General features: G+C 33.3%; 1 protein-coding gene across 1 annotated transcript in view; it reads right to left on the bottom strand.

Annotated features, from left to right (window-relative positions):
- Positions 1 to 11770, bottom strand: part of LOC121859495 (protein toll-like) — a 41046-nt gene extending 29276 nt beyond the window's left edge. The window contains exon 1 of the mRNA XM_042356336.1: positions 11455 to 11770. The gene's annotated coding sequence lies outside the window, so the exon portion shown is untranslated. The remainder of the gene's footprint in view (positions 1 to 11454) is intronic.
- Between the last annotated feature and the right edge of the window lie 571 nt (positions 11771 to 12341).

Below are 12341 nucleotides of genomic sequence, written 5' to 3'. Positions count from 1 at the left end.
ATTATTATAATCAAGATATCAAATTTTGGTTATCAGATCCTTCAGCAATTCAGAGTACCTATACTGAAATTTTGAACAAATCCATTTTTGGCGAAATGACAAAATTGTAAGTCTAAAACCTAAAGTTTTTAAAATCTTTTCTCTCTGAACTAAATTTAATGTGCCTAACTATTTAAGTACATCAGAATAATACACAAGCACCAAAAATATTTGAAAAACCCATAAGTGTGGTAGTAGCATTGCAAAAGTAATTAAAATATTCTAAATATCATTTGAACATTTTATATTTGAACAAGTTATAATCAGATATCAAATTTTGGTTAACAGATCGTAAGCGCTTTATTCAGGGTACTATACTGAAATTTTGAACAAAAATCCATTTTTTGGCCGAAATGACGAAATTGTAAGTCTATAGTCCTTAAGGATGTTTTGGCCATCTTTTTCTCTGAACTAAATTTGTAATACTTTATTTTTAAGTACATCAGAATAATACACAAAGCACCAAGAAATGACCTCAAAAACATAAGTTGGCGGTAATTAGCATTGCAAAAAGTAATTAAAATATTCTAAAATCATTTGAACATTTTCTAAAACCATTTGAACAAGTTATTATCAAGATATCAGAATTTTGGTTAACAGATCATGGCATCACATTAGGAGTTCCTATATAATTTTGAATAAAATCATTTTGGCCGAAATAAATTGTAAGTCTATAATAGCAAAGGATTTTTGGCCGAAAATACGTTTTCTCTCTGAACTAAATTTAATGTGCTAACTATTTGGTTTATCCAGAATAATCCTAGCGCAGAAATGACCTCGAAAAACCCACAAGTGGCGGTAGCATTTCATAGTAATTTAATATTGTAAAGAATCATTTGAACATTTTCTGCCATTTGAACAAGTTATAATCAAGTATCAAATTTTGATTCAGATCAAGCCAAGCAGCACATTCAGGAGTACCTATACTGAAATTTGCAGACAAAATCCATTTTTTAGCGAAAATGATGACAAATTTATAGTCTACTAATAAGGATTTTTTGTTAAAAATACGTTTTTCTCTCTGAACTAAAATTTAATGTGCCTAACTATTTAAGTACATCAGAATAATACTGACACCAGAAATGACCTCGAAAACCGTAGTGGCGAGTAATTAGCATTGCAAAAGTAATTAAATATTCTAAAAAATCATTTTGAACATTTTTCTAAAGCCATTTGAACAAGTTATAATCAAGATATCAAATTTTGGTTAACAGATCGTAACTTGGCATTCAGGAGTACCTATACTGAATTCAGACAAAAATCCATTTTTTGGCCGAAATAGTGTGTAAGTCTGAAGGTTATTTTTGCATCGTTTTCTCTCTGAACTAAATTTAATGTGCCTAACTATTTAAGTACATCCAGAATAATACACAAGCACAGAATTGCTCGAAGCCATAAGTGGCGAGTAATTGGCATTGCAAAAGTAATTATAAATATTCGTCATTTGAACATTTTCTAAGCCATTTGAACAAGTTATAATCAGATATCAAATTTTGGTTAACAGATCCTTAAGCAGCATATTCAGGAGTGCCTATGCTGAAATTTTGAACAAAATCCATTTTTGGCCGAAAATGACAAAATTGTAAGTCTATAACCTTAAAGGATTTTTGGCCAAAAACGTTTCTCTCTGAACTAAAATTTAATGTGCTAACTATTTAAGTACATCCAATATAATACTCTGGCACAGAAATGACCTCGAAAACCCATAAGTGGCGATAATTAGCATTGCAAAAAAATAAAATATTCTAAAAATCATTTGAACATTTTCTAAAGCCATTTGAACAAGTTATAATCAAGATATCAAATTTTAACAGATCGTAAGCAGCACATTCAGAATTGCCTATGCTGGTACCAGACAAAATCCATTTTTTGGCCGAAATTATGAAAATTGAAGTCTATAGATTAAAGGATTTTTGTCAAAAAATACTTTTCTCTCTGAACAAAATTTAATGTTGCCTATCATTTAAGACATCAGAATAACACCAGAAAATGACAAAAACCCGTAAGTGGCGAGTAATTAGCATTATAAAGTAATTAAAATATTCTAAAATCATTTGAACATTTTTAAAAATATTTGAACAAGTTATAATCAAGATATCAAATTTTTTGGTTTAACAGATCGCTTAAGCCACATTCAGGATTACCTATGCTGAAATTTTGAGACAAAATCATTTTTTTTGAAATGACGAAAATTGTGATCTAAAGTTTTGGCCAAAAAATACTTTTCTCGCTAAAATTTAATGTGCCTAATTTGCTATTTATTTCAGAATAATACACAAGCACAAATGGCCTCGGAAATTGGCGAGTAATTAGCATTGCAAAATAATTAAATATTCTAAAAATCATTTGGACATTTTCTAAAAATTTGAACAAGTTATAATCAAGATATAAATTTGGTTAACAGATCATCATAGCATTTCAGGAATTTTATACTGAAATTTGAACAAATCCATTTTTTTAGTAGAATAATAATTGTGAAGTCTATAGCCTTAAGGATTTTGGCCAAAATAACCTCTCTGACTAAATTTAATGTGCCTAACTATTTAAGTACATCAGAATAATACACAAGCACCAGAAATGACCTCGAAAACCCATAAGTGGCAGTATAAGTTCTTGAAATAATTAATTTAAAATCGACATTTTTAACCATTTGAACAGTTTAATCAAGATATCAAATTTAACAGATCCTAAAGGCAGCACATTCAGGAGTACCTATACTGGAATTTTGAATAAAATCCATTTTTGGCCAGAAATGACAAAGTGTAAGTCTAAACCTGGTTTTTGTGAAAAATACTTTCTCTCTGAACTAAAATTTAATGTGTCCTAACTATTTAAGTACATCCAGGAATAATACTAAAGCTAAAAGCCAATATGAAGTATAATTAGCATTGCAAAAGTAATTAAAATATTCTAAAAATCGTTGAGACATTTTTCTAAAAGCCATTTGAACAAGTTATAATCAAGATATCAAATTTTGGTTAACAGATCCTTAAGCAGCACATTCAGGGTACCTTTTTGAGAAATTTTGAACAAAATCCATTTTTGGCAATTGACGAAAAGATTGTGAAGTCTATAGCCTTAAAAAGTTTTTGGCCAAAAATATTTTTCTCTCTGAACTAAAATTTAATGTTACATCAGAATAATACACAAGCACCAAATGGCCTCAAAACCCATAAGTGGCAGGAAGTAATTAGCATTAAAAGTAATTAAAATATTCTAAAAATCATTTGAACATTTTCTAAAAGCCATTTGAACAAGTTATAATCAGATATAAATTTTGGTAACAGATCATAACATTCAGGAGTACCTATACTGAAATTTTGGACAGTCCATTTTTGGCCGAAATGGCGAAAATTGTAAGTCTATGGCCTTAAAGTTTTTTGGCCAAAATACGTTCTCTCTGAACTAAAATTTAATACTATATTTAAGTACATCAGATAATTAAGCACCAAAAATGACCTCAAAAACCCACCAAGTGGCGAGTAATTAGCATTACCAGAAAGTAATTAAAATATTCTAAAAGTCATTTGAACTTTTTCAAAAAGCGTTTTGAACAAGTTATAATCAAGATATCAGAATTTTGGTTAACAGATCGTCAACATTCAGGAGTTACCTATGCTGAAATTTTGAGACAAAATCCATTTTTTGGCGGAAATGACGAAAATTGTGATCTATAGCCTTAAGGATTTTTGGCCAAAAATGCTTTTCTCTCTGAGACTGAATTTAATGTGCCTAACTATTTAAGTACATCCAGAATAATACACAAGCACCAAAAGAATGGCTCGAAAACCCATAAGTGGCGGAAGTAATTAGCATTACAAAAAGTAATTAAAATATTCTAAAAATCATTTGAACATTTTCTAAAAGCCATTTGAACAAGTTATAATCAAGATATCGAGTTTTGGTTAACAGGTCCTTGACGGCATTCAGGGATTGCCTGAAATTTTGAACAAAATCCATTTTTGGCCGAAATGATGATAATTGTTAAGTCTATAGCCTTAAAGGATTTTTTGGCATCGTTTTTCTCTCTGAACTAAATTTAATGTGCCTAACTATTTATTTTGTACATAGTGTATTTTTGGCACCAAAATGACCTCGAAAAACTGTGGCGAGTAGTTAGCATTGCAAAAGTAATTAAAATATTCTAAAGTGTTTGAGACATTTTCTAAAAGCCATTTGAACAAGTTTTTGGTAAAGATAATTTGGTTATTGATCCTTAAGCTTTTGATTTCAGGAGTACCTATACTGAAATTTTTGACAAAATCCATTTTTTGGCCAGAAATGATTAGTCTATAGCGTAAAGGATTTTTTGTTGAAATTTTTTCTCTGGACTAAAATTTAATATTGCCTAACTATTTGATTACATCAGAATAATACTGACTTTTAAAAGTAGCCTCAAAAACCCATAAGTGGCGATAATTAGCATTGCAAAAGTAATTAAAATATTCTAAAATCATTTTGAACATTTTCTAAAGCCATTTGAACAGTTATAATCAGATATCAAGTTTGGGTTAACAAGTTCCTTAAACAGCACATTCAGGAGTACCTATGCTGAAATTTTGAACAAAATCCATTTTGGCCGAAATGACGAAAATTGTAGGTCTATAGCCTTAAGGATTTTGGCCAATAATTTTTTCTCTGAGCTAAATTTAATGTGTTGCCTAACTGTTTAAGTACATCAGAGATAATGCACAAGCACCAAGAAATGACCTCGAAAACCATAAGTGGCGAGTAATTAGCATTTACTAAAGTAATTAAAATATTCTAAAATCATTTGGACATTTTCTAAAAGCCATTTGAACAAGTTTAGTAAGATATCAAATTTTTGTTAGCAGATTTAATAAGCAGCACATTCAGGAGTACCTATGCTGAAATTTTGAACAAAATCCATTTTTTGGCGAAGTGGCGTTGTAAGTCTATAGCCTTAAAGGATTTTTTGTTCCAAAATAGTTTTCTCTCTGAACTGGGTTTAGTATTTTCGCTATTTAAGTTACATCCAGTAATACTAGAAACAAGAAATGACTTCTCAAGAAGAACCCATAAGTGGCGAGTAATTGGCATAAAAGTAATTAAAATATTCTAAAATCATTTGAACATTTCTAAGCCATTTGAACAATTTATAATCAAGATATCAATTTTAGATCCTTAAGCAGCACATTCAGGGTACTATACTGAAATTTTGAACAAATCCATTTTTTGGCCAGGCGGTAATTTGTAGTCTTATGTATTTGGTTTTGCTTAAAAATAGTTTCTCTGACTAAAATTTAATGTTGCCTTATTATTTAAGTACATCAGGAATAATACTGGAGCACCAAGAAATGACCTCGAAAACACATAAGTGGCGGGTAATTAGCATTGCAAAAGTAATTAAATATTCTAAAAATCATTTGACATTTTCTAAAAGCCATTTGAACAAGTTATAATCAAGATATCAATTTTGGTTAACAGGTCTTAAGCATACATTCATGATGCCTATACTGAAATTTTGAACAAAATCCATTTTTTGGTAGAAATAATTAATAATCTATAGCCTTAAAAAGTTTTGTGCAAAAATACGTTTTTCTCTCTGAACTAAAATTTAATGTGCTAACTATTTAAGTACATCGGAATATTGTGACACAAGGAAATGGCCTCGAAAACCCATTCGAAATTGGCGATGGTGTGCAAAAGTAATTAAAATATTAAAATGATTTTTGAACATTTCTAAAAGCCATTTGAACAAGTATAATCAAGATATCAAATTTTTGGGTTGTAATGATTGTGGCATTTAGGATTTTATACTGGTAATTTTGAACAAAATCCATTTTGGCCGAAATGACGAAAATTGTAGTCTAGGAGTCGGAGTCGAGGTCGGAGGAGAATTTCGGCTTGGGTCGGAGTCGGTAAAGTATCCAGACTCCGACTCCGACTCCGACTGAAGAAGCTTCATTCTGTTCTAGAACAAGTAATATGAACTCAGGCATATTCATTGCAGTGATTCCACTGATCCACTAATTTTCTTAAATTAAAAGAATTTATTTCCATTTTATAAGCATTATTATGAATTTGTGTAGCAGGCACAATTATGGCACTATGTTGGGACGTGATACTTCTTTACCATTTGAAATTTTTGAATTATAATGAAATTTTGTTTCGTTGAAAACTGCACAGAGGCTCTCAGCTACACAACAATTAGCTACAACCTGTTTTTCGTGAGATTAAGGCAAATTTGAATTTAATAGCGGCTCCATGTAAGGTTTATCCATTTTCATAATAAGATATTCATTTTCTTTAATGTACGCAAATATATAACTTTACTTTAAAAGGAATTGTAGGATCATCATTTAGATCCACATCAGATTATGAGCTTAAAGCAAAATTCATATGCTGAGATCGAAATTTTTAGATATACACATGTAAATGGTGTTTTCTAGTTAATATCTTGAATTCTTAATAAATTTATTTTCTTTTTTGATTGAAACTTTGAAGTCGGCCTATCATCTTTTGTAGTTCTTAAATATCGTCCAGATCATTAATAAAGCTGTAGTATTATAGCCACGGTGTTTTACTTTTTACCTATCTGCTTGCCTCTACCAACACTTAAACCAGACATACCTCGCATAATTATACATAATAACACAAACACAGGAGCACTTACTGGCTATTAAAATTATGAAGAGTCATACATTAATTGGGATAGCGAACTACTTGTATATACTGTATATTGTTGCATTTTACGACAATATACGCGTGATTATGACTTGGCAAATTTTTTTAATATCTAATTAGCTGAAACATGGTGCCTGGTGCGTAGCTCAAGAACCTGGGTGAGTCTGAGATATAACAACAACTTCACCTCCACAACCATCAAATACTTGTACAACCACTAACAACATCTACAAAATTCACTAGTTCTGCTACTAGGTTACATACAGACACTAGTACTCGTTTGCATGTAGTACAGTATTTTATTATGTAGCTACGTATGTTTCGCTGTATATATATATCTAAACAACAGCCAAATGATCCCTTGATGTGATCCCACTTGGTTTAAAATCGGTTCCCTGATGGACTACTACCCGAATGTTTCCTTGACTTTGTGATTTTGGGTCTACCTAAAAGACTCCAAATTGACACAAATACTATAGAATATCGACTACGGAGGGCAGGTGTCTATAAAAGTAACCCTCTAATGTCCATTTAGCGAGGAACTCCAGCAATTCCGACTCTGGGAAAAGCTGGGGACCAATACTATACCAGAACTAAAGACAACTTGAATATCTGACTGCCATTCCAACAAGACACGAATGGCAGATCTCAGAGAAAACATCTAATATGCTGAACAAGATGGAAGATATAAATCCAGTCACTTCCTCAATTTGTCGAATGTTACACAAGTATATATATAAAAAAAAAAAAACACGACTGCCGAATCATCAAGCAGAACTGACTACAGGAAGTACTTCTCTCAGATTAACGGGACATGTTCCCTGAAAATTCAAAAACTTGTACTGACCCCAAAACCCTTCACTGCCCGCAGATTTTATTTTATTTATTTATTTGTTTTTGTTTTTACGGGGTTAGTCCACCCGGTCACAGGTCACCCAAAAATGTGGCCAAGTCCCAGGTTGATGATCTGACTTTCTGCCTCATTTACACACAATTGCAGGGTTTGTTTCTCTTGCTTTGACAACACAACATACATATATCGTTTCTCACTATTGATTTCTCTTTCATCTTCCCAGGCGGTAGTCATAAAGAACTCTGAAAACCTCATCTCCTTTTCGAATTCCAACACACTACTGAGGCATTTTTTTTATTATATTTTCCCTAACATAAATGAATAATTCTTGAATATACAGTCGGTAAGTTTTTCAACGAGTTTTAAAAGCATAACCGCTAGCAAGCTTACGTATGATCCCCACCTTTGATACCGATGAGAAACATGCTGCATATTCTGGTCAATGTATCAAGGTAGCGCAAGAACAAAATTATAGCGGGAGTGACGTTAAGAGCAGTTAATGGTATGGCTGTGAGGCTCTCGTACACTGGTACCAGGGAAGGGTCAGCCTCGCCAAGCCGCCTATGGGATCACGGGCTAAAAATGGATCATGCACACCTCCAGGCCAAAAATTTGTTTTCCGATTTCCTTCACCCTGAGTGGCACCACCTGTAATCCATTCTTTTTATTATTGTTGTTATAGTGCAGGTACTCGAGGGCAGGAAATAAAAACTGCTAGCTTCAACAGACGTCCGGGTGCCGGGGTCGCCGCCTAGTAAGTGGCACTGTTACAATAAAAACTGGTTTTTGATAGGGAGGAAGACGTAGATCTCTGGTTACCAACTGATCTTGCCACGCTACACGCATTCACTGTGTTTTCTAACAATAGGCGACTTGCTTTACTAAAATTAAAAATAAACAGAAAGACTCAAGGTGGCGGAACTATTTATTATCTGCCGAAAAAAAAGGCTGGAAGTAATAATCAAGTTTTTCCAGGGGGTTCCCCAGCGGCCCTGATGATGACCCCCAGACAGAAGGGCTTAAAGGCAAGAGATCCTACCTGACGAATTAATGATCCAGCCAGCATCACTACAGTTTTTCATCATGTCTATAAGGAGGAAGCTGCCACATCTTATGTGTTCTGGACAATACAGGTTGCCAGTACAAATTAACTCTAAGAAGACAAGTAGCTACGTCTCACCATTTTATACTAAAAAAAATTGCTGAGCTACACCAGTTGTAATAAATCGTGGACGATTGAACGATAATATAGACATATAGGTTGGTTACTATTGGGCTCTTGTCTGATGCAGGGCAAATAAATATAATCAAAGAAAGACGACACATCCCCCGAAGCAGGGGAGGTTACAAAACTCTGGCAAGTGGAATTTTGACTGTAAATCCTCACAAATTCGGAATATTTTTTTTTTTTTTTTTTTGTGTGCGAAGAGATTATGTAAAATGAAGGTGTTTAATGGACCTCGGTGCATTTGCATTAATCTTCAAATCTGAGTTGCTTCTGAGAACTGAATACTGTACGTGTTTTATTTGAAGTACAGTAAACCAGCTCGATATCAGCAGTCAACATCAGATGCTGCATTATCACCGACCGGTCTCTTGTTGACACGTACCAATTATGTCTAAGGTAAAGTATCCTGGTAAACCCTGTATCGTGGACAGTTGGCACAATATATTACGGAAGTATAAAGAACAAAATATCAAGAACCACAAAGAAGAATGTGAAGGCTTAAAAATGCGACGTGATGTAAGCTCAGGCTTGCCTAGATCAGTTTAGACTTAACGGGAAATAATTATCTAGTCGATGACAGCGTTTTTCACTCACATTTTTAACAATGACAAACTCTTAAGCTGAACACGTCTTCGTTAGGAGATTGATAAAGGAACATTTAATATTTTGGTGAACTTCTGTGTTTTAATATTCCGTGGAACACAGTCGTTCTATTCACAAGTTAAGTGAAATTAAAAACATTAATAATAATCCTGGAAACAAAATAGATATTGGTGTAGAAAGAATCAAATAAACCAAGTCATATACAGCTTACTGTGAGGTACAAAAAATCACTTAGTAAGAATTTCCACCACAGCTTATTTCACTTAAAGGTTAACCACACTAAGGCTAACCTAACCAATCCTAATTTAACCACATCCCTGAAGTGATTGGTTAGGATATTACGTTGGTTAAAGCATGAGGCTAGTTAAGAAATTAGACAGCCGTGTGAAAGCAGCTAACACGTACAGCATTTAGAAATTATATACCTCGTGTACACACATTACTTCGAATACAAAAGCACAGGGTACTGTATACACACGTATGGCATGTATACCTGTACAATAAAAGAAATAACTAGTTATTGTGACCCAGTCCACTATATTGTCACATTTGTCTTAAATATTACCAACGGGTTTTATGTGTAAATCAGTGTTATTTTTTTTTCTACTAAAAGTAACATGTATATGATTAAAGTAGGTCAGATATTCTACAAGAATGTACAGTAACTACGAGTAATTTCGAGTTATCTTTATATCTTCTTCGTTCTACAGGACCCAAAACGTAATTGGTATTATTTGACGTCAACATCCTTGGTAACCAGGTTTTATTGACTTCACTAATAAGATCTGTAGTTTAGTAAATACTGAAAAAATCGGGTAACGTATGAGAACACTGCTACCACCAGAAGTTGTTCGATTTCGTTCAATCTTTTCACAGATGTTATCATTATAGGAAGTACAGTATTTTAAAGGAGGTGGCATTTACTATATCCTGAGCTAACCAACCAAAGAAACCTACCAAACCTTACCTAACTTCTTAGCCGAGGGTCTCCGCAACCGTTGAAAGGGTTAAACAGAAAGTAATCATTTTGATATCTAGTACCAATGACAGAACCTTTGTTGAAGCTCCGGGTCAGTTGCAAACAAACAGACAACGGCATATTTTTTGGAAGTGTTTACTATAGATATCAATTTCTTCAAAAAACAAAGCACGTAGAGACATTTTAGTGTTATATGATTGTTTTTCAACGTGTTATATCCCGCAATTTCCCCCATCCTCCATGCCCTGCCCACTACAGATGATTTATGATAGTAGAAAAATATATACTTATTAAAATAAAAACTTGTCGCCTCTTTTAAAATACTTACTAAAATGATAAGAGCATCTCTGGAAAAATGAACGAAATCGAACTGGTGGGGGCGATGATCTGATAAATCACCAAAAATCAGTGGCACTTTGTGAATATATAACTTAGCTTACAAATAAATTACAGTAGTTATGTAACCTCTAAATGAAGCATAGTCTTTTTAATATGGAAACTACGACAATTCAACCTCTGTAAATGGAACGGATAAATTTAACGAGCTTTTGGCATCGGAACAATTTTAGCAAATGGCCAAATGCACAAAAGCATGAAACGGATAACTTTAGGTTACATACAACTTACAATTACCAGACACAGCCTACCGATCGCTATATCCCCTACCAACCAATGTAAAAATAAAAAAGGTAATAAATATGGATCAACACATTATTATTCAGTGTTACCATATTTTAAAACTAGAAATGAATCGTTAACAAATAATTCTCATGTTATGTATTTTCTTAACATTTTTATTTTCATATTCACATCCAACTTAAGATTCTGTGAAAACTGTTGTAATCTTGTTCTTCACAGGACGAGACTCCCACACGTGTATGTATTTCCTGTCACTTTCGCTCAGGATATGACACACTCACTCCTCGAATGTTAACTATTTTACTTATCAAAAGCGAAAGCTCAACTATTAACATTATTAGAGAAAACACTACAAGGAGTAACCTTGATGCTTTCTCTTAACACATTATATTTGGTTTATCCAATTATCAGAGGTGCTTCTACCATCAATCCAACTCATAAAAAGTAAAAATAATTATTACTTACCACATAGTGTATCAGTAAGCACCACACAACGAACCACCAGCAACAATGGTCCACACAACTCCTCACTGCCACCCCTTCCCTTACACTTTACAAGGCCAAACACTTGTTGATGGTGTCATTAACTATAGGCGTTCCAAAACCGTCGTAATTTGTCTTTGGTTATTCTTCAGATGTTCTTATAACACATGGCACAATCTATCTCTTCCCAAGTGGCTTTCACAAGTAGGCAATAGATGGTCTGAAACACCACCATGTGTATAACACCGTAAGCTACCAGGACCAGACACACTCAGATACTGACAGTCTGAAACACGAGAGTTTAGTTTACCCACCAGGGCCACCAGTCTGGGAGCGCGACGCTCGAGTTGTCAGGTTGTGTTTTACCGAGCGATGGTTGTAATATTAATATTATGACGTCTCTTGTGCCTTTGAGTAAGTTTTGTATTCTCAAGGGCTTAGTAAATACTGAAAACAATTATTATGTTATAAGTGTAAAATAAGGTACGAAGGGGACCCTACCAGGGGAATACTTGAGTGATAATTATGTTGCTGTAAAGAAGAGATATACATATGAAAATGTTTCTAAAACTTGTCATAAATGTCTCGTGCATTCAACGAGCATGACATTTTGATCAAGTAAAACGTATTTCTACACATAAGTGGCAACTACTACAGATACTACTAGTACCCTGAGCAGGTCAAATATAATTATTACAATTTACGTGCCTAAGTACACCTTATATATTTGATGTTTGTGAGTTATATCAAGACATTTTTCTTTAATATTGTAAGACATGATTTTCTTAAAAACATCTTCCATTTTCATCAAATATAGTGGCGCATATTAATGACAAAAAATACAAATAAAATGTCGCACTTGGTCACTG

Source organism: Homarus americanus, unplaced genomic scaffold, assembly GCF_018991925.1.
Source record: "Homarus americanus isolate GMGI-L3 unplaced genomic scaffold, GMGI_Hamer_2.0 scaffold7626, whole genome shotgun sequence".
Classification (NCBI taxonomy): Eukaryota; Metazoa; Arthropoda; class Malacostraca; order Decapoda; family Nephropidae; genus Homarus; species Homarus americanus.
Note: the sequence above shows the minus strand (reverse complement) of the source record. Positions and strands in the feature narration are given on the sequence as shown.